Source organism: Oculina patagonica, chromosome 5 (assembly GCF_052425735.1).
Source record: "Oculina patagonica isolate OP01 chromosome 5, crgOcupat, whole genome shotgun sequence".
In the NCBI taxonomy this organism is placed as follows: Eukaryota; Metazoa; Cnidaria; class Anthozoa; order Scleractinia; family Oculinidae; genus Oculina; species Oculina patagonica.
Window position 1 is genome coordinate 4173121 of NC_135762.1, and position 22063 is coordinate 4195183.

The 22063-nt window shown below is 38.8% G+C and overlaps 1 long non-coding RNA gene across 4 annotated transcripts; it reads right to left on the bottom strand.

The window, feature by feature from the left end:
• Positions 1-11205: 11205 nt before the first annotated feature.
• Positions 11206-21701, bottom strand: LOC144653928 (uncharacterized). Of its 4 annotated transcripts, none has more exons than XR_013570839.1 (8): positions 21297-21701; positions 16236-16378; positions 13812-13927; positions 13490-13637; positions 12394-13123; positions 12000-12088; positions 11464-11573; positions 11206-11338 (listed from the first exon to the last, which is right to left on the bottom strand). It is a non-coding gene; the product is annotated as an uncharacterized LOC144653928 (long non-coding RNA). The 4 variants fall into 4 exon arrangements; XR_013570841.1 differs by lacking the exon at positions 11206-11338 and having other exon boundaries at positions 11427-11573; positions 12394-12470; positions 12856-13123; XR_013570840.1 differs by lacking the exon at positions 11464-11573.
• Between the last annotated feature and the right edge of the window lie 362 nt (positions 21702-22063).

Sequence of the window (22063 nt, forward strand, 5' to 3'; positions counted from 1 at the left end):
CGTCGAAATTTATTCCAAGTCCTGGAAGTTTACTCGTGAAGTGGCTACGCGTCTACGCGTCTACACCGTCGAAATTTATTCCAAGTCCTGGAAGTTTACTCGTGAAGTGGCTACGCGTCTACGCGTCTACACCATCATAATTTATTCCAAGTCCTGGAAGTTTTGTGGCAAAGTGGCTACGCGTCTACGCGTCTACACCGTCGAAATTTATTCATAACACTCGAAATTCACTCACGAACGTTTGTCTATGCCATCAAGCAAATAAAACTATTTGTGTTTCAAAAGTGTGACGAACAACGAGAAACTACAAAGTTAATAACACAGTGAATCGATAATTGTCAAAATCTTACATCGTCCTGTTTCGTGTAAAATGAATGTTGTTGAACGGCAATAGCTTTCGACCTTCGAACAAACGGCTTTAGTTAGTTTTAGTGTGCTTCCCTTACAAACAAATAAGAGCTAACCGCAAGCAAACCGGAGTGGAACTAACCGCAAGCAAACTGGAGTGGAACTAACCGCAAGCAAACCAGAGTGGAACTAACCGCAAGCAAACCGGAGTGTAACTTAAACCGCAAGCAAACTGGAGTGGAACTAACCGCAAGCAAACCAGAGTGGAACTAACCGCAAGCAAACCGGACTGGAACTAACCGCAAGCAAACAACAGTAGAAATAACCGCAAGCAAACCGAAGTGGAACTAACCGCAAGCAAACTAAAGTGGAACTCACCGCGAAACACACCCGACAAAAATTTAGTCAGCGATTAAAAACACGTTGACGAGTGAGAAAATTATTATTAGCGTTTGATCGGACGGTTCGCGTAGCCATTTTCGGTGGCTACGCGGAACAGCTTTAGTTGCGGGGTATTCTGCAGTTTAGCCCTTTAAATTTTGCTTTTTTTGAGTTAAAAAGTTACTTCAAAATTTCCATCAGTGTTTGCAATTACTGCACTGAAAGATATACATAGTAACTTATGGCGTTTTCTCCGTTTTCTCCAGGCTGAACAGAGACCAGTGCTAAAAAATAGTGCTTGGATTCCTGAGTAATCCGGCGCCGACACGTGTAATCCATCGAAGTCTGGCCTGAGCTCTTCGCCTTTGGCTCCGATTGACTAATGGAAGCATCAGTCTTCTTTAAGATAAGTCCATAATAACTTTCTTGTTTGTTTTTCGCTATGTTGATGCTTAACAGTTTTAGTACTAGAGCGTACAAGGTCGATAAATTGTCGAGTGTCTTTCAATACAGCAAATCATTATTGTCTTGATGTAACACCAACTCAGTTGAATTTGGTGATCAGTGATGGAGGGTAATTATTCGATTCGTTAGCACTGGGCCTAAAAGGTCAACAATTGAATGGGAAAATGATCTGATTGGCAGAGAAATCAGGAGGAAAAGAAATGAAAATAAGATAAAGCAAGTTAACCTTATGGAAACCTGATTACCTAAAAGACTACATCTCTACGAATCTAGATCTAATAGACTATTGTAATTTATAACTGTGTTGAACTAATGAAGGAAACGCAAGTTATATTGACATTTCATCCGTTTATTCCAGGTTAAACAGAGATGTGCGAAAAGAAAGTACATGTGCTCCTGAATGCAATCCGGATTAAGATTTTGGATCGAAGCGTGTAGCTTTTAGACTCTGACGCAAGTTGACAAGTGGAAGCAGCCTTATTTCAGATAAGTATATCATGGTTTTCTTATTTGTTCTTGACATTTAGACTGAAAAGTGAACATAATGTCTCTGTTGTCTATCAATATTAAAAAAGATCAACTATTTTGTCGAAAAAAAAAAAACAATAAGAAAGAAAATATTGACAAAGGAATCAAAAGGCGCGAAAACAACAAAATTTCAAATATGAATTACATTACCCAACTGGTCAGAGCACTGACGTTCGTTCAAGCTATGCAAAACGACGTTTTCAAATCACTGCATTTATAAGGAGCTGTGTCACGGTGCATTAACTCATTTTTCGGATTACTTTCAAATCTAACTGAGAGACCTCAAAATAATAGTTTTGTAATGAAGTGATAAAAACCTGAAAATTGACAAGGATGGTTGCGACTGTTTCGACAGATTACGATCAACAAACTTGAATAAAGTTGCCATTTTTTAAGATGCGTTGTTGTAATTGTGACATACAAATTTCAGTTAGTGAACAAGTTGAATGACAACAAAAGATGGGCTTGTTATTCTTACGTTTCCCTTGTTTACTCCAGGTTGAATATAGATGTATCCAATAAAGTGTATGGTCTCCTGCGTGCAAATATTTTGGATTAAAGTGACGGTCTAGCTATAGATCTTGGACACTGGCGCAAGTTGATAGTTAGAAACATCTTATTTCAGATAAGTATATCATAGTTTTCTAAAATTTACTCTGTTAAGTTACCATTTCAGACTCGAGTTATCAAAATTGAAAGTGCTTCTTTTTAAACAATATTGATAAATTGTCAAATTATTACCAAATTCTACGAACTCAGTCACATTATACCAAATGTAGGCAAGACGGATCAGCAATAGGAATAATAATTATTTTGAGCCTATGGCAGTTAAGGTTAAACTTTAGTTCTTTATTTTCGGAGGTCAAGTAAAACTGTCAAATATCGTTGTATTAAATTGTCAGTGCTAAGTCAGAGTCTTGATCGAAAACGAAAAACTTGTTTGAATAAGTTACGAAAAATAGGTTTTTCAACCAAACAAGAAGTTTAAAAAATGGCATTGATGGTTGTTCAGTGTCCATAAAATTTGGTGAAATTCAATTGAAAGCATAGTTATTACAGATAGTTGCCGTTTTTTGTAAAATGTTAATTTCGATAATTTTTTCTTCGAAGTATTCAGGTGATGCAGTATTTGATAAAGAAATAGAGGATAACATATGGTTGCTTGGAGATATGAAATTTATTTCCTCTTGTTTAAATCGATATCTCACTTCTGAGCGTAGTTTTGTTTATTTTATAAACTTACTAATAACGAGGTTTTTGACGATTTCCGACTATTTTCCGAAGATTTCCGAAGATTTTTTAGGTGGTGTCCGGTCATACGAATGTTTCCGAAGATTGCCGAAGATTGACGCGAAAGATGCGAAGATGCTTCGACTTAATATCGATAAACGTAAGCTCATTCACCTTTGAATTTATGATTTTCTTCAGCGAGAGAGATCCTAGTAATTAACTCTAGAAAATATAATAAAAAAATCTCATAAAAGATAGTCTCGTTGAACTACCAAATTCCCAGAAATAACATTAAAAGGAATGTACAGCAATTAAAAAAATTAACAATTTGAGACTAGATTCGAATACTTAAAATCCAGTTCGAAATATTGAACTAAAGTTTCGACCAAACAAGAATTTAAGAAAGTCGGAGATGGCATGCACGTGCTAGTATTCGTTTTGTTTATATAGGTAATCACATGATTTCGAGTGCAATTAAGGACAAAAAAAAAGCACGAGTAAATTTCCCAAAGGCTTACAAAAAATGGGGAAAGCAATTTTTCTGCGCTAAAATAACTTATTTCTACATCGAATTTACTAAAAACTGCATTTCTCTAAGCCCATCAGATTCAAGATGCGCAGATTCAAAGATGTACTGAAAAAAGGATGCTACCTTTTTGCATACTGTCACAATTTTCCAAAAAACAAGTTCAAGAAAAAACTTCCGACAAAAAAGAGATTATTGTAATTTTATTCAAAACCCTTTTCTGTGGATCTCTTTTGGAGGGGGTTGGGTGCTTTCATCTGGGGCACTTTTTTGTCTGAAGGATTTGCAAGCTTTAAAAGGGATAATGCTTTTACATAACGAAGTCAAACTCAAAACAAAACGTCAACTGAACATCAAAAGATTCTGAAAGTACCTTATGACGGATGCAAACATTTTCCGCGATACAGTGAAAGCACAGATTAAATTTATACTAGGGAGCAATTCAGTACTCAAGTCAGTGTTTTTCTGGAGCTAAATTTGAATAGATGTATGGCCTTTATACATTCGTTGGGAGAGACGAGCAATGGCTGATTATCCTATTCTAATTGTCTTTTATCTGAGGTTTTGGGGACTTAAATTTTCGGGGTAGGGGCAGGGTGTTTAATTTTTGATATATTCTAATTTCTCTTTGAAGGTAAAATTTCTAAGCATTTTCATGCAATTTAACTGCAACAGAAATATCTGAATACCATTTTAAGGCCAAAATGTACTGAATTACAAGGATTTCTTTCACTAAGAACAATCGTGAAACTTTCTTGGAAATCTTCGGCAAATTTTGTCAATCTTCGGATAAGTTCGAAAAAAATGCTCGGGAACTTTTGTATGACCTTCGTACAATATTCGGAAAAAATCTTCGGTCTAGAAATTGCAAAATGTTGTTCGAAAGTTGCTCGAAAGGAAAAAAAGTTGCTCAAAAGATGAAAAGTTTCTTAAAAGTAAGTTGCAGAACATCTTTGGGACAGCCCCAGTTGAAATGCATTTTATCGCAAATTGTCAAATCTGTCATTTACAGTTTGCTAGCTCCACTCAATTGCCTTGCGATTTTTCAAATTAAGACACAAAACATATTTCATCGTTTTCATCATCATATCGATTCATGTTGACACTCATGTTCAAATTACTTGTATATTTCTTTACTTCCAGTTTTCAATCTTACCTCTTTGCATTTGAAATCCAAAACTTTCCGTTTGAGTTTAGTGAAATAAATATTTGTCGAAAGTGATAAGTACATTTATTAAGTGACCAGGCCAAAAAATTTTTTCTGGACTCCCGGTGAATATCTGGTGAAAAATAAGTATTTTTTGCCTTTGTATTTAGTGTTATTTGAAGACCTTCTGAATTCAAACATAGGCCAATTTCGGCACCAACTCTCGAACACAAAATAGTGTTTTTCCTCAACTTTGAAGGTGAAGAGAGATATCTTTCGTTTTCTTGAAAAAATTTTAATTTAAGATTTATTTATCAAGCAAGATAACTGTGTAGTAAAGTTAAACGCTCTCGCTTTTGGATACTACACCTATAGAACGAGATAAGGAATGAAAGTGAATAAATACAACATAGGTCAGTTAACAATGAACCTTTATATTCTCAATATCGGTGACCAACATACAATTTCTCCTCACAATATCAATACATTTTCAAACAGAAAGGTGATGAGAATATTGAAAAATACCAAGTAGGGCACATTGTCGCAATATATCATTCAGATCATTAAATAATGGTAATAGGACTGAGTGAGCAATTTCTAATCATACGAGTGATATGGAGAGCGAGGGGAGCGATTTTTAATCGAGTATAGTAAGACAAAACGACAAAGTCATTAATCAAAACATGACAAAATTTGAGAGACAAACTACCAGTGGAACCCATAAAAACTGAAAAACATACAGTTTACAACAAAATGCACAACAAAGCGCGGATGGCGACGCCAATGGATGACGGTACACTTCCTATGGCCATGGGCGCGATAACCAATCACCGAGGAGATTTGTGATTAGTTCTTTGATTTATCAGAAACATGACAATTAGTAAAAATAATTATGATATCACAGGATTAATACTTAAAAGATACCAAATGACGCTTAGTTATTTTCACTCGTTATTGGCTGAGAAATGAATCCACAAAATAACCAGTAATTGTTTCTTTGTAGTCATGTGGTAAAAGTCGACGAAAGCTGTTTGAGGCATTATTTCACTAGAGAAAATCTGTACAACTTGCTCAACCTGTATCTCAACTCGCGGATGATAGGGGAGGACACCAGAGGTCGCCCAGCAACGGAACAAATGTTTTGTAACACCTGCAAATTTAATGTGAATGCGGTGTTCCTGATAGCGTTAAAAATAACTTGTTTTCAAATTTGTTTGTGGTAGCCTCGTTCATTTCTAAAGTGCCAAAGTGTTCAGTGACCGTGCTGCAGGACCAGATTGTTTTCAAGCAGGTTAACGCTGAAAATTCAAGTTATCTTAGTTTTATTCATCTTGTTTTAAAATGTTTATCGTTGCTAATTTACTTTCCAGTTTTACACTGTTCCAATTAAACAATGTGTTTTTAAAATAATTCAGATAAACAATTAACTGACCGAATTGAATTCAAAGTGAACTAATCCTGGATTAGCTTATCCTGTTTTGTACAACAAGGCCCAATTATGGTGGCAATTCACGAGCACAATCACTGTTGCAATTTGTTGTAGTTTTACAATCACCCAATTAGGCTGAAATCACAACAACACATGAACACTTCTGCCATACTTTATAGTTGTTGTACTATACTTATTAATACTTATACTAATTAAAGCTGATAAAAGTGGTAGGGCTGTAGTTTCTTGAACTATTACTGAATATCAGTAATAACAGTTGACATAAATACTGAGCAGCGATATTAAAGTTATGAGAAAAAGAAGGAAGTGCGAACAAATCCACGAAAAATACAACTTTCACAGCATGTTTGAAGTTTTCGACTAGACTTTGTTTGTAGGTTAAATAAATTTTAAAATGCCTTTGCAATATCAGTAGTGGTGTATCTTTCTCATCTATTTAAAAACTCACTTGGCTTTGGTTAAAAATCTAAACAGAAAAGAATCACGCAGCCACCTGCTAAATTGTCAATAAGAAAATTGAAAAATAATCTGATCAGGTCAAACCGCCAGGACTTCGAGTTTATTTACTGGACAAAATTATACTACAACTATTTACATCGTATTGCAAAATTCTTTGTTATTGTTTCAAATATCTAATAAAAAAATCCAATGAATTCCACTGAATCGTTTAAAAGGCAATAGCTACGCGTGAAATTTTACCTTTAGTTTATATCGCTCTTGTGAACTTTGAAATTCATTTTTTTCAGACTCATAAGAAATTGTTGTTGGTGTTATCACAGATAATTACTCACATCTTTAGCTTTTAAAAGGATAGAAAGTAACAAATTATTCTGGTATTTTTTTGTACTCGATTTTTGTCTAACTTAAACAAATATTACTCGATTTCCTGATGCGTTCCATCTTAATTTGTACGTATCTGTTTATCCCACAGAAATGCACGTAGAAATCACGAGAATCCGTTTGCAAAAAACTGCATAACTTCTTGCCTACAAGAAACGTCGGTCACATGGTAAGTGCTTTATTTTGAAGCAGAATAAAGTACAGCACATTACCGATTAACATGAGATTGTTGGTAACTTTTCGGAAAAATCATTACGTTATTAATTTTTCTTAGGTAGTTAGTCATACACGACCCCACAAGGATGTATTTGCTTATTCAAAAACAGATCGTGTTTAAATTAAGGTTTTGTTATTATTATTACGTTTTACATCTTTGGCCTTATGAATATGCCTTCCAATGTATCGGTTCTCTTTCTGCTTGTTGACAGGTACAAAGCTTGAGACGAGAGGGCAAATGAAAGGATATGAACAGTAAAAGATCGCAACAGTACTTTCAACTTTCAAAAACACATCCAAAAAACATCACGACGTTAGCTCAATTACACTATTAAAAATAAACATTTTCCAACAAGAAAATACTATTATGATATTCAATCTTTAGTATACTAGAATATTGAGATAACACGATTTGTCTTAAAGATAACCCAAAGATACATTTTAAAAACCTACCTTATGTAAAGAAGGTGAAAAGAGCAAAATAAAGGGTTTGTCAATAAAATGCTCTATTAAACCTTCTACTAAAAAATACTTTAGCAACTAAACATAAAAGAAAAAAGTAGCCGCTTAGCCAAAAAGGCTTCGCACGGTAAAAACTTGTGTCCGTGTCACTTACTTTAATATTTAAAACGGACGGGCATAGAAAGAAGAAATGAAAGGGTGACTCCCACTCACCCTTCTCCCCCTCCACTCGGAGAAGGAGAGAGCGAGGGGGAGGTACTCCCACTCACCCTTCTCCCCCTCCACTCGGAGAAGGAGAGAGCGAGGGGGAGGTACTCCCACTCACCCTTCTCCCCCTCCACTCGGAGAAGGAGAGAGCGAGGGGGAGGTACTCCCACTCACCCTTCTCCCCCTCCACTCGGAGAAGGAGAGAGCGAGGGGGAGGTACTCCCACTCACCCTTCTCCCCCTCCACTCGGAGAAGGAGAGAGCGAGGGGGAGGTACTCCCACTCACCCTTCTCCCCCTCCACTCGGAGAAGGAGAGAGCGAGGGGGAGGTACTCCCACTCACCCTTCTCCCCCTCCACTCGGAGAAGGAGAGAGCGAGGGGGAGGTACTCCCACTCACCCTTCTCCCCCTCCACTCGGAGAAGGAGAGAGCGAGGGGGAGGTACTCCCACTCACCCTTCTCCCCCTCCACTCGGAGAAGGAGAGAGCGAGGGGGAGGTACTCCCACTCACCCTTCTCCCCCTCCACTCGGAGAAGGAGAGAGCGAGGGGGAGGTACTCCCACTCACCCTTCTCCCCCCTCCACTCGGAGAAGGAGAGAGCGAGGGGGAGGTACTCCCACTCACCCTTCTCCCCCTCCACTCGGAGAAGGAGAGAGCGAGGGGGAGGTACTCCCACTCACCCTTCTCCCCCCTCCACTCGGAGAAGGAGAGAGCGAGGGGGAGGTACTCCCACTCACCCTTCTCCCCCTCCACTCGGAGAAGGAGAGAGCGGGGGGAGGTACTCCCACTCACCCTTCTCCCCCTCCACTCGGAGAAGGAGAGAGCGAGGGGGAGGTACTCCCACTCACCCTTCTCCCCCCTCCACTCGGAGAAGGAGAGAGCGAGGGGGAGGTACTCCCACTCACCCTTCTCCCCCCTCCACTCGGAGAAGGAGAGAGCGAGGGGGAGGTACTCCCACTCACCCTTCTCCCCCTCCACTCGGAGAAGGAGAGAGCGAGGGGGAGGTACTCCCACTCACCCTTTTCCCCCTCCACTCGGAGAAGGAGAGAGCGAGGGGGAGGTACTCCCACTCACCCTTCTCCCCCTCCACTCGGAGAAGGAGAGAGCGAGGGGGAGGTACTCCCCACTCACCCTTCTCCCCCTCCACTCGGAGAAGGAGAGAGCGAGGGGGAGGTACTCCCACTCACCCTTCTCCCCCTCCACTCGGAGAAGGAGAGAGCGAGGGGGAGGTACTCCCACTCACCCTTCTCCCCCTCCACTCGGAGAAGGAGAGAGCGAGGGGGAGGTACTCCCACTCACCCTTCCTCGGGTTAATTTATTCATATATTCCGGTCTTTTTTTACAGGAATTTTATTGCACAAGAACAGGTGTACCGTTTTATTGATCTCTCTGTAATTGTTTACTTTTCCATATAAATTTGGTTTACCGTCGTATGCAATTCTTCCTTTTCAAATAAAGTCAATTCACATTTTACCCAGTTCCGAGGGAATGGTAACTTTCATCCCAAAATATTAATTTTCTTTGGGGTTTAAGGGGGAGTTTCTGGAGTTTAACTATTCCCAACCTCTAGATAATAATGGTTGGCTTAAATTTAACGCTATTGGACAATCATCTTGCCGTTCTGTAGTGAGGATATTCATCCGTAATCCTCCACTCTCCTACATGAAAGAGTTCAGGGAGTGAGACAGCAGGCCAACCGGAGTACGTAGTATCAAATCGTCCCTTGTTAGCCGGTTCATGACGGTAACGGACAGCACCATTAGAAAAGTGATTGCGGGAGGGACAGATAAATTCATGCAAGGAAAAAGTCCAAGAATTAATTCATGAACCGTATTAGTGTATAGGTTGAAGAAACAATCAGTATAAAATAACAATACATAACATTTGATTTTAGCCATTCGTAATATTTTTTTAAAACAATACAGTGACCCTTTTTGGGAGTGAAGGACTGTGGATGAGAGTTAACATTCTCCAACAATCTCCTCCTCAGAAACTCCCACTCACCCTTGTAGATTGTCGATGGAATTTACACTTTCTCACATAGTCTTCTCTTGTGGGAGAGTGGAGGATTGTCAACGGAGAAAAGGGGGGGGGAGAAAAGTCCCCCTATAAGATACTCACGTTTATAGGGCTGGAGGTCGAGTCTTACAAATGTGCAAGGGAGCGAGGCGTGCAAGGCAAAATTCCTTACTCCAAATAAAAAGGCGAACCGCGTAAGCTACCTTAGCTAACTGTTGCCTAACCGGAGTACAATGAAGGCTAACCGAAGTGCTATTTAGGTTAACTGGAATAGATCGCACGCCTCGCTGCCTTGCACTTTGTGACTATCCGGTGGAAGATTGCGGCTGAGAGTTACTCTAAGAGGTTGGGTGATTATGGTTCAGAGTTATGTTATTTCCCTTTCATAATATTCCGACCTTTTCCCTTATGAAAGACAAGAATTTGAGATAAGAGCACACTTTTCCCCACAATGGCCGTTGATATCACTGGCAATATCCCATTCTTTGGATTAGAAAGATATGTTCATAGGAGTAAACCAAATTTAAGTGGAAAAGTAAAGGACAACCACACAAGTTTCACCGCATTCACTTTTCTAGTGGTGCGGTATATTTTTTATCCTTCTACTCTTAAATCACTAAGTAAAGTTATATTATAAACAGTTTTTAAGAGCATTTGGATCAGGCCTTTATTCTGCTCTTAGCATACTCTTAAAGTCAGTGAAGTGAACTTAACTTAACGTTGATTGCTGATAACATGAAGATTAAGAATGACTCTGTCTCAGTGTACAGCAAAACGTTCTTTTAGTAAGCCACATATATCAGTTGCCTACACGATAACGACCTCTGTTTTGACAGTTTCCTTTACACATTTGAACGAAAAATAAACATCTAAGTGAAATAGCTATTGCAAAGAACAAATTGGCTGACTTTTTTTAACGTTTATTAACGTTTTTTAACTTTTTTTTTTTTGAATTTTTTCTTATTTTTTTTTTTTTTTTATTTTTCTTTTTTTTATTTTTTTGGTTTCCTTATAATAATTTTTTTATAAGTAAGAGTAAACTGAGCAATCCATGTTTAAAACGATTTTTTTCTTTTTACATGTCAAACATTTATAACGTTTGTTTATTTTCAATAAGGCATCCAATAAAATGTTTGTTTCCCTCGCCCGCCGCCCATTTTTTTCGAAAAGTAAAAAAAATAAATAATTTTTTTTTTTTTTTTTTTTAAAATTTTTTTTTTTTTTTTTTAAAAAATTTTAATTTTTTTAAATATTTTAAAAAAAAAAATTTTTTTTTTTTTTTTTTTTTCCCCCTTTTTTTTTTTTTTTTTTTTTTTTTTTTTTTTTTCCCCCCCCCCCCCCACCAAAAGGGGGGGGGAAGGAAAAAAAAACTAAGTATTTGTCATTACTATTGTTGTAACGAAGTGCTGTAAACCGTCTTTATGAATAAAAAAAGTTTGCAAATGTTCTTGGCTTGTCTTTAATTCACCCAGACTCTGTGACTCGTTGCTCATTTTCTTGACTTTTCAATCTTCATGTATCTGTTGAGAGGATCAAAAATGGACAATTTTCAGAATACATAACCATAAAATAAAGTTAGTAGAAATAAATAAAAAGAATCACCGGCGGTACAAAGCAACAAAAATTGATAGGAAAATTAATGGACTTATCTGAAAATAAAAAGGTGTTTCCAAAAGTCAACATGCGTCAGAGTCCAAGAGCTATACACTGCGATCCAAAATAGCTGTACTCCCTTTCAACACACCTGTGTTTAACCTCGAGAAAAAAAGAGAAGACTCAATTAAATTAAGCTATTCTCATGTGTCAAGTCAAATTTCTATGAACAAGTTTAGTTCTTGTATACTAAACATTAATTTGAATGAAAATAATACAATGCAGTATTTGACAGTTTGACGTTGATCAATGAAATGATCTCGATGTAAACCTTTTCAGTCCTTCCATATTTGAAGTATATATTCTCCTAACGGTTTGCCTTAGTTTTCCTTTAAGTCGAGTTGGGAGAAATTGGTTTTATATCAAGACAATTGCCCTTTGATCGACCTTTGAGAACGACTTTCATTATGACATATACTTGACAACGTATCAATATTGTAAGTAACGAGAAATGATTTTGAACATTCTTGGGCTAAAATCAATAAAAAGCGAATGACAGTAAAAAATAAGAAAACTGCATGGAATTACCTGAAATAAGATATTTTCAGTTGTAAACTTGCACCAGAGCCCAAGAGCTCACACTGCGATTCAAAATGGCTGCACGCTCTTGCCTTGACCTACAGAAAAGAGAAACAGCAATTATTTTGATAAAAATTTTTCTTTGTTTAGTCGACTTTTGCTATCAAGTTCGTTTCTGGTTTTCTGATCACTGTCATTTGAGGTTAGGGCGCTTCGGTGAATCAAGTTTTGGCCTGGAAAATTCTGAACATCAGTTTACCAAAGTTCAGCTAAATTCGTCTATTTCTCTCTGTGACTATCAGAAGCTAACGCATTCTCTTTAAAACTAAATTACTTAGAAGTTCCTGATCATGAACAAGCAAAATGCAAAGGCATGCAGGAATTTTTGGAGCCAAAAACTTACCTTTTTGTAGACAAGGCGATCTTGTTTGCGTCAATAGTCGTCGATCGATCGAGTTCCAGATTCTCCAACAAACATTCCTGGAACATTGAAACAAAAACACGCCAGTGAGAATACTGCGTCGTTTTATACTTGTTTTTCAGGCAACATAAGAAAATGAAAATAAATTTTCATCACAAATACAGTGCTGCATCACTGGAATTAAAGAAACTTCTCTGCCTTGAAACAGTGGCCGAGAAAATATACACATAAAAGAAATTTCAAGCAAGATTACTCTCAGGCACATATTCAGCGTATGCTGGACATTTTGGCCTGGCTGTTCAAATTCGATTCAAATCAAAGATTAAAAGTTAATTAAGTTTTTTAACTTCTCGTGTTTAAAACTTCTCTCTCGTTCCCAATGTTTTGTGGTGTTTAATGTTAGTCATAGTTAACAGTGAGGGAAAAAACTGAAACAAAACTCACGCTAGTAATGGCTTTTCCTGGGGACTTTTACTTTGAACAGAACCGGATGCTGTGCAACAGACTTCTCAAACAGTAAAAAAAAGCAAATTATTTAAAAGTAAGCAATAGTGGGGAAAATTTATTTGACTTATCTGTAACTGAAGTTGTTTCCAACATGATGAGGCCGCCGGTCAGGATTGGAATAACAACGTTGCAATAGCTTTAAATGGCACCAAAGCTGAACTTGACTGCTCCAAAATGGCTACACTGAACTTCTTTGGACGAACAACTGTTCGTATCGTGGAAAGGAGAGAGAGAAAAAACAGGTTAAGCATTTTTTTTAAAGTGGCCTTATCATTAGGTTGATAAGTTTGGTAGTCACGTCATAGTTACATAAACCATAGCAATTTGCGAACGTAAAAGAAAGTAGTTTTGTTGACCTCTCTTTAAAGTTTATTCATGCATAACAAACTCCAGCTATGTTCTTGGCTACATTTTGTTTCATAAGTAAAAGTAAACTATTATCAAAAGAACGACGACTAAATAAACGTTTAACAGCAGAAAGTGGTTTGTAATGTAACAGTTGCCACAAATCACGGAAATTTCAGTTCTAATTTTTCATTTTTATATTGTGAGTAGATCAAACAAACTTCACCTGTAGGTCAACCAAACAAGATGTTGTCGGGTGTTGTTGTATTTGTCTTGCTCTTCAGCGTCAACAACAGGAATCTATCATGAAACCAAGCCTTCGTCAGCCAATTGAAACACCTCGCTCGATCTTAGATAAGTCCCTCAACCTGCGAGTTATGGAAATTATTGGTGTTTTGTTAAAATTTTTGAAAGAAGTTAAACAACTAAAATCTCTTCGGCTAACTCTGAATTTGAAAACGGTCTTCCAGGCGAGAGAAAATATACACGGCAGCACTCCGAACATTACAGTTACAAATATACAAAGAAAAAACTGTGTTCAACTGTAGGTCAACCAATTTAATTGTAGAGACTTGTTGTATTTGTCTTGTTCTCCAGCGTCAACAACAGGAATTTATCATGAATCCAGCCAATTGCAACACCTCGCTCGCGTAAGTCCCTCAGCCTGCGAAATAAAGTTTGTAAAAGTTATGGAAATTACTAGTGTTATGTTTAGACTTTTAAGAAGTTAAACAACTATAATCTCTTTAACTCTTTACTGATTGTTGCGCGGTATTTTTGGGAGTCCTGGCTGCTTTCCAAGCGCCCGAAGCTTTGGACGGGATTTCTACTTTACCAAGTATTACATTGTTGACGCTTCGTCCAGATTTCATCCCTCACTCTGCTCTATCTGCTCTCTTTTCTCTGTCTTACACCCTAAACACGCTATATAAACCACGCTCTAGATCCACACTCTCAGTGATGGAACATGAATACGTAAGGAGGACTGAATGTTGGAATGGTACAGGCAACGGGGCGATCTGCGCCCGGCACTTTTGCGTACAACACGAACTAGCAAATAGATCAGCTAATGAAACGGCAACGCGGAACAAATGAGTCCCAAATATCAATCACGGGCCGCGGGTCCCCGACACCTCACAAACACAAAAGGACAGATGAAATTTGTGTGAGCGACATGAAGTGAGGAAGAGCGGGCGGAGAGGGCCGCAGGGCAAATAGTTGTGCAGTTCAAATCGACTGGGGGGGAGTCCGGAGCTCGCTGCTGCAAGCCTGGTTTTGCGAATGTAGAAGCTGTCTAAGATGTTGATCACTCGACGCCTAGAATAAGAATGTAAAGCTAATGATTAAAATGGTGCCAACTGATTTAAAATGGCATTCCAGACGAGAGCGAAAATGTACACGGCATGCAGCACTTCGAACGGCGTTTAACACAGTTATTTTCCCTTTTTCACTATTTTTCCTTTTTCACTTTTTTTTTTAGTATTTCACTTTTTTTTTTTTACTTAGCGCCATAGCCATGGATATGGCGCTATACAAATCTTTTATTATTATTATTATTATTATTATTATTAAAAATTATGAAGTAAAAAGTGTAGTGGTAGCGGGATTAAACATTCTAACCTACATTTCCGTGCTTGCCGCCAAACGGATAAAAGAATGAAGACCAAATTTGTTCGATGAAATCCGTCAGTTCTTCAGAAACTTGACTTGAACAGCGATTTATATTAATGGCCTCACCCGATGAGCACGCTTGACTTTTCACATTCATAGCTTAGGAAACCAGCCGCTAAACGACCATCCATAATTGAAACGGAAACCTAAACGCAACGAAAAGCTTGATTAAGCTACAACAACCAGACGAACAAACAACAAAGACAAGAAAGAAAACGTGGACTTACTGACCCAAAGACGGAGCACATGCATGGAAGAAGACGACGGCTCGCACACAACTGTGACCAACATCAAAAAGATCGGCGTGTCCTTTGAGACTTCTTAATGTACGCGATTAAAATTCATTCCAGCTGCGATAAATGCGCTTTGCTCAATCTGAATATTTCGCGAAGATTTTTGTGCACTGATTAATGAGTATTCGGCGAATGTCGCGAGAAAGAAGTTGAAATACACCGAATTGTTCCTAAAACAATAAACAGCTAATTGTTGTATAAATTTGGGGTACTGAAAAAAATGCGCCTTGACTTGGAACATGACGGTGTATTTCTACTGTCGTGTAATGTTAAGGGCCGATAAAATAAAATAAAAACATCGACGTTTGCGAAAGAATTGCAACGCCAGCCGTCCATGCATTTTCCGGCTGCATCTTTACACTCTTACAAGATTTACGAACTTCAAAAGAACGGTTGGAAATCCACAGTGGGTTGTCGGCGGAATATTATCACTAGGAATGTTGTTGTTTATTATATTATAAAGTGTTTGAGTTACTTCAGCATCAAGTTTATTAATTTTTCGAGCAAAAATGGCGACATAAATAACATTTTTCTTCCTAAAATTTTAATAAAATATGATATAGTTTACGATAACTAATTTTATACTGTTTGTCATAGTACTTATTTTGATCCTTGCTTCAGAAAAACTCTTTAATACATGCACTTTTGACACGGATCAGCCGCAGCTAATATTTCTTCCCCTTGTTTCATAGCCCAGAATAGTCCATTCTCTGAACTCTCTCTTCCGCGCGCCCTTTATAGGGGTTAAACTAAGGCGCGAGATCGGTGCGAGAGAAGAGAGTCCAGGGACGATTCTCGACTCCAGAGCACTTCTCTTTTGCGCATGGGGTCGAGAATGGGACCCTCTCTTCTCGCGCGTGGATTGAACTCCTATAAAGGGTGCGCAGAAGAGAGAGAGTTCAGGGACTGGATTAAGCCTTTAATGCCGTTCGTCCTCGCTCTTTTCGGAATTTCTAGACAGGGTTCCAGCCATACAGCCGTATTTGACAATTCAAGCTACATGATTACCAGCTCAGTATCCTTCGATTCTCCACAAGCATCCCTGTGTTCGTCAAATAACTCCTTTAGTTTTCTTGTATACTCGGAATGCAGTTCAGTTATTTGTTCCTCGCTTGGGTTTTCCACTTTTTCCATCGGGATAGGAGATCCAACTAAAAATAAAAACAGATTTTTAGAAGAATGTAAGGCTGATTTCTAATATTGCAGTACAGTACATCTTTTGATTGCAGTACATCTTGGGTCCGTGTCACCCCTCCCCCTCCCAGGTGGCTGGGGGGAGGGGTACAGTACATCTTTTGATTGCAGTACATCTTGGGTCGGGGTGCTTACCATTTGTAAGAAAAATCCGGTTGGTGCGACCTTTGCATAATGGTAAGCGATTTTCCGAATACAGCGACCAACCGGATAAGATTTCGCTTATCATTATTCTACCAGGCGTTCCTTCCTGCTCACTTGATCTAGCGCCAAATTCCGTGTTGTTTTCTGTCGATATAGCTGAATATTTTGAGGTAGAAAACAAACTTTTTGACGAAGAAGATAGGGTGATACTGTTTACTGCTGTCAGCTGTTCCATGAGACGCGATTTAAATAGAATACAAGGTTAATTTGAGGTAACTGTTCCCACTTTAATACGCACCGAGTGAATTTCGCAGCCGAGTGTCACTTGGCACGTTCGAGCTAGATCCTGTCCCAAGAAAAATATGAACACATGAACAATTCAAACGTAGAATACCAGAGGCAGACAGCTTATTTCTCCTGTCAAACAAGTGCTGGCATTTCTCAATGGTCGAGGTGAACATTCACGTTCTATATTGTAAACACGACTAAAACCGCGCGGAGGTCCCAATCAAAGGCTCTTCGAGCAACCTCATGGTAATTCGATGGATGAAGTGTCGACCTCCGCATTTTTTCTAAATAAGTGTCCAATAAAGTAAAGCAATCTCACTTTGCTTTATTTTTCCACGTGAGTTGCGACATTGATGGCTCGTGCTTTCAGGGGTCGTAGCGCTATTCAGTTTTCACAACCAAAATATTTACCGGTTAGTATATTACCTTTGATCCTTTTAAGCATTAAGTAAATTTGTTTTGTGAATATGTTTACTTTTCTGTCAGCACGTATAGCGTTATTTTTGAGCAGCGAAAAAAAATTGAGAGAAAAGATACGCCCGAGCACTTCGTGTATCTGCTCGAGTCAAAAAGATGAAAAACGGATGACGTGACACGAGGTGACGTGACGCGAAACAAAAACGTGCCGTGGATGTTGTGTTGACTAAAACACGTCACAAGGCGAGCGTAATAATTTTAACAGTTTTTAAGCGTAACTATATGTAGTTCATTGGTGCTATCAGTAATGTCACAATCTCACTTAATTTGCCTTCGAATGTTTTCTTGCGTGAATGGGTCGTTGATAGTTTTTTTCTTCAAATAAGGCCTAGTTCAGACATCGTGCTCCTGCCGTGCCGAACTAAATTCAGGAATTAAGTTCGACAAAAGCACGGCAGAAGCACGGCGTCTGAATCAAACTTTTGAATTGAGTTCGGCAAAGTAATTTAGTTCGACACGGCATGTCGTGCCGCACGACTCTGGCACGGCAGCGGTTCAAACGTCGTGCTTTTGCCGCACCAAACCCATCCTCGGAGACCCAGGGGCAGTTAGTGGGGGCGACGGGCAGCTTATCGGGACAACGGGATTTTCGGGCGAAAGTTTACAACATAGAGCGTAACAGCCCCTGGGCACTTTGTCTTACCGAACCAGTTCCAGAAGCGTTTGAACTCCTTCCCCCTGATTGGCCACAAAAATATTTTTGTGGCCAATCAGCGACGAAGACCGGCCAGGAGACTCTGATGTCTTCTTACACGAAGTTGTTTTCCTCATAGACTCGTCGTGGATGCTCTGCCCATCAATCGGATGCTATTACATGGAGAGTCTCAGAAAAAAATAAGCCTTAGACGACTGCCAGTTCTACACTGTTAGTTGCGCGCTTTTTAATAGTTATTCGAGTAAACAACAATTCTTATTATTTTTCTCGGTCGTTGCCCGACTTCTGGAACTTGCAGGTCTGGGTACTTCACTGCACGGGCCACGCGTTAGCGAGGATATCGCTGTCGTCACCTATTGTTATTTTGTTGCCAGCTTGACAGTTAAAACAAAGGGTTTTTGTTTAATTTGTTGGATATTTAAATAACAAAAACAAAACTTATAAACCAGAGGTGCTCGCCTATATCTTTAAAAACTTTTGGTTTCCTTGCGCTATGCTACATTTAACATATTCCCAGGCCTCGTTGTTTTGTTTTTGTTTTGCTTTTTTAACTGAGACCCACGTAGTATCATCCGATAGACGGGCTTAACAACAACGACGAGTCTATGAGGAAAACAACTTCGTGTAAGAAGACGTCAGAGTCGCTCTTCTGGTCAACCTCGCTGATTGGCCACAAAAATATTTTTGTGGCCAATCAAGAGGAAGGAGTTCAAACGCTTCTGGAACTGGTTCGGTAAGACAAAGTGCCCAGGGGCTGTTACGCTCTATGTTGTAAACTTTCGCCCGAAAATCTCGTTGTCCCGATAAGCTGCCCGTCGCCCCCACTAACTGCCCCTGGGTCTCCGAGGATGCACCAAACCAAATTCATAAATTATATTAATGTATTTTGGCGGAATTACGTTCACGCGAGGAGTTACGAGGAGACCCGAGAATATTTCTCCTATACGGAGTATGCGCACAACCTCGTCCCCGGGATCCTCTCCGCTTTCAGCCGCCATTTTGAAAACGGAAAAGACCCTGGGGACGAGGTTAAGTATGCGCATTGAATTTTTTCTTGCCAGACGGCAAAAAACATGGCGGCCAGCCAAATGAATACAAATGAAATTTTCTCTGCTAAAAAGCACGTCGAGGATGTTTCATTCAACGAAGTAGATGATACTAATGACAGGGAGCAGGGCGAAGAAGAAGCTAGCGGGGCTGAATCTTAAAATAAGCAAGTTTTCGGAAACTAGTCGGGCAAAGAAACAAACATTCGCAGTACTTGCAAAAGGAAAAGTTTTTTCTGATGCTTTTCTTTGCGTCTTGTTCTTGAGTCTTGCAATGATTTCGCCATTTTTGTTGGATTACCGCTGAATAATTGTTACGTAGCTTCAGTACTCCTGAATTTGGTACGACTCTGGCACGACGTCTGAATCAAAGTCGTGCTTCTGCCGTGCTACAGTCGAACCTAATTGCTATTTAGTTCGGCACGGCAGAAGCACGATGTCTGAACTAGGCCTAAGCGTCCAATAATGTAACACAATCTCACTTTATTTCCCTGTGAATTTCCATGGGAATTGCGTCATTGATGGTTCGTGCTCTCAGGCTTCGTAGCGCGAATTCTATTTTATCACAAAAAATATTTAAGTGTAACCTTTGATCCTTTTTAGCATTAAGTAAATTTGTTTTGTGAATATGTTTACTTTTCTGCCAGCACGTATAGCGTTATTTTAAGCAGCCATTAAAATTTGAGAGAAAGATGCGCGTTTCTGCACGACTCAAAAAGATGAAGAACGGATGACGTGACACGAAGATGATGTGACGCGAAAAAAAAAACGTGCATGAATGTTGTGTTTACTAAAACGCGTCTTTGAATGTTTTCTTACGTGAATGGGTAATTGATAGCCTATGCTCTGAGGCTAAATTAATTGCGGTTTGATATCAGAATCGAGTGAGTGAGTGTTCGAGTGAGAAAATGCGGCCCATAACATAACCTCATTACCATTCGGTAAAAAGGGCCTGGAAACGGAAAATTCGTTCAAATGGTAAGCAAATTTCCGACGTTCTGTTTCATCTAGAATCCAAGATGGCGGAACATGCCTGACAAGGCTGAGTTTTCAGCGAAATTTTTTGCAGTAAACAAAGATATTTTTTAATTTTTTAATATTTAAACTCCAAAATCGTGCGTTCAAAGAATAGAAAAGACAAAGAATGTCAAAAAACTACCGAAGGTTATATTTTTAGTTTAGAGTTTAAACTACACTCATGCGGTAGATTGTTTGTTGGGTGAAAATTCCTACGGAGATAACGCTAGCATTGAAGTGGAACAAGCATTCCATTCATTTCAAAAGATCGGCTTTAAAAATAGCCTGCATTGCAGCCGGACTTGTCACCAAATCTACTTTCAGAAGATCGAATGTAATTATATGTAAGATTTAAATCCTCCGGCGCGTTTCCAGGTATGAATTACAAGAATTTCTTGTCTTTTGCCTTAAAAGAAAAAGCAAAAACATGTCAAAAGCGAGTTGGCAAGTAAAGTTTCTTTGATTTGTCAAACATGAAAGCGAATGTTTCCAAATTTATATTTTAAGCAACATGACCTTTTCCCTGCATCAACAATCCGTCACGCAAATTGAACATTTCCTAAGTATTTCCATCTATGAATGAAACTTTTGTTTGAGAGCGGAATATTTCCTCAGAAGAAAGCTTTCAGACCGTCAGACATTATAAGAAGAGTGCCGTGTGAAATCTTCGCAGTGCAAAAAACAATACCTCTGATACTTTCACTGCTGATACCATCTTTTGAAATAACCGGCACGCATACATGCATGCACAGGCGATGACGCTTTACAATGATCCCAGAAATTGCATTTTTCTTATTCATTTTAATTTTTATTTGCCTTGACTACAAAACGAACCTCCAATGCAATACATTACAAACTTACAGTATGATAAGATAAATACATTATCGTCATTTAGCAACAGAAAGGCCCAGGATTGATTTCCACACCTAGTCGATACTGAAGATTGTGTGACACTACCGTATTGAAATGGTCTGAAATGTAATGAAGTCAACACCGCTTACTAGAAATAGGGTAGAAGTTCTTTCTTAATTTCTTAATTCTGGCTTCTCGTACAAATAGGAATACGGATACCGTCACTGTTTTGTTTTTAATGGCTTGAGATAAATACCCGAATAAATATTATCAAAAGCAGTAAAATGAAGATGGCGAGTCGCGAAGGGAAAAGAAAAGAAAATTAACTTAAACTTAAATATTATCGACAACAATGCACGTCAAAGGTTAAGCAAACAAAGATTTCAGATAGCTCACCTTTGCAATCTAATCAAGATACTGCTGCCATCGGTCTCCCTTTTGGAAAGGTTTCAAAAGTTATGACACATAACCGGCCTTCACTCGTCAAATTCAACATCAGTCAAGTTAGTCTGCCATCACGTATGCCGACTTCGGTAGAAAAGTTCTTTAAGCGAGCTCACAATTATCCAGTACATCATTCTCCCTTGAACCCAAAACTCTGTTTAACTGTACGTTAGAAATCAAACGCGTTTTGCCGATGGATGCTCTTAAAGTTGATTCAGTACTCATGACAATCAAAGATGGCGTACCAAAACTGAGTAAACAACAAAGTGCCTAGTTCCCAGTACTACTCGGTTGGAGTAATTGTAACATTGCCCGTCCACGGGCCACAGCATATAGGCGTTGCGTCACCGCCTAAAAAGGAAACATTTACCGCGTTTTTTTTTTTTAAGTGGAAACTGTTGCTTCACTGTGAACTAATGAACGGTTATATAGGTTTGAAGGTTAATCTTAGTTGCTACATATATTTCGGAGTCAAACACTACACTCTCCGATTGGAGCACTCGTTTACAGGTATGCCATGAAACTAATGTTTGCAAAAAAATTACTGCTATGGGTCCAAATGACAACACCATTGCTTCATTAAAATCAAATGTGTATCCCGGGCGTCATAATTTATCACAAGCAAACGAGATTAACTTTGAAAACTGTTCAGTCCAACAATATTTTAATAACCAATATTGCAATCCGTTTCAATCTTCGTCACTTTTGACCATCCGTAC